This window comes from Penaeus monodon, chromosome 29 (genome assembly GCF_015228065.2).
Source record: "Penaeus monodon isolate SGIC_2016 chromosome 29, NSTDA_Pmon_1, whole genome shotgun sequence".
In the NCBI taxonomy this organism is placed as follows: Eukaryota; Metazoa; Arthropoda; class Malacostraca; order Decapoda; family Penaeidae; genus Penaeus; species Penaeus monodon.
In genome coordinates, this window is record NC_051414.1 from 14598780 (window position 1) to 14599882 (window position 1103).

Below are 1103 nucleotides of genomic sequence, written 5' to 3' on the forward strand. Positions count from 1 at the left end.
CACATAAAATTCAATTTACATTCACCCAATATTTTAGACCCTCACAATAATATTAGACCCTTTCATCTTATGAAAAATAACATCTGCTTCAAACAGATTTTGTGTGCATGACACAAAATGGAGTGAGAGAGTAGTAGTGGTGTGGATCCCTATCACTCTTATCACATAGTAGTCAGTCACAACTCAAGACTTACACTTAGGGGAAGGAAGAAAGGCTATGTGGTCTTAACTATCAGGCTGTGATGAAATGCTATCAGGTAATGGTAGACCTTATCTTCTTGTAATGCACATTCAAGTCTGTTCTAATTAAGTACATTAAACAGCTGTGCACTTGTTTGTATTTCCTGTAGAAATAGCCCTTTAAGAGCAGGCTTACAGCCTCTTTTTTAGTCTCACTACCTGAAAAATATCTATTCTGTAGCTAAAGGCACAGAGAGTGGTGTAATTCTATGCTTCCAAGCTTATGATTTTACTCCACTTGAACCAGATGTGTTATTCACTACAACACAGGAGGTGCCTGTCATGATTGGTTAAACTTAAGACCTGCACTGAGTCTATGGATCACTTTGAGGTATACTAAAATTAACTCCTAATCATCTTTAAAGGGAACTCTGAAGAGGCTAGAACAACAGAAAATACTTGAATCCCTTTATGGTGGGCTAGATGAGGACTAAATCAAGAATATGTTCATGAAAAAAAACAGTCACTACTGATGAAATGGTGAAAATATATGTTTAAAGAGAAACATTGTATAATAATCTTACCACAAACAGTATATCCAGAAAATCCATCTGAAATCTGTGACAATTTTCAAATATTATACCAACTTTATACATAAAAGAACTGACAGTTTTCGACCCAGAATTTTAGATAAAGGTTCTGAGTAACCAATTATGGCTGCTCTACAGTGTGGATTTTTAAAATAAAACATAAAAGTTCGACAAAAAAAAAACATACTTTTAACCCAATGCATCTGGGAAATTTGGGGATCACTGGGCCTCTCCTCTAGGAGTGTGCACAGCTGAATGGGCTTACCTAAGGGGCCTATTCAGATGCTTTCAGAGCATCACACTTGCCCCACCACACCAACAAAAATTATATTT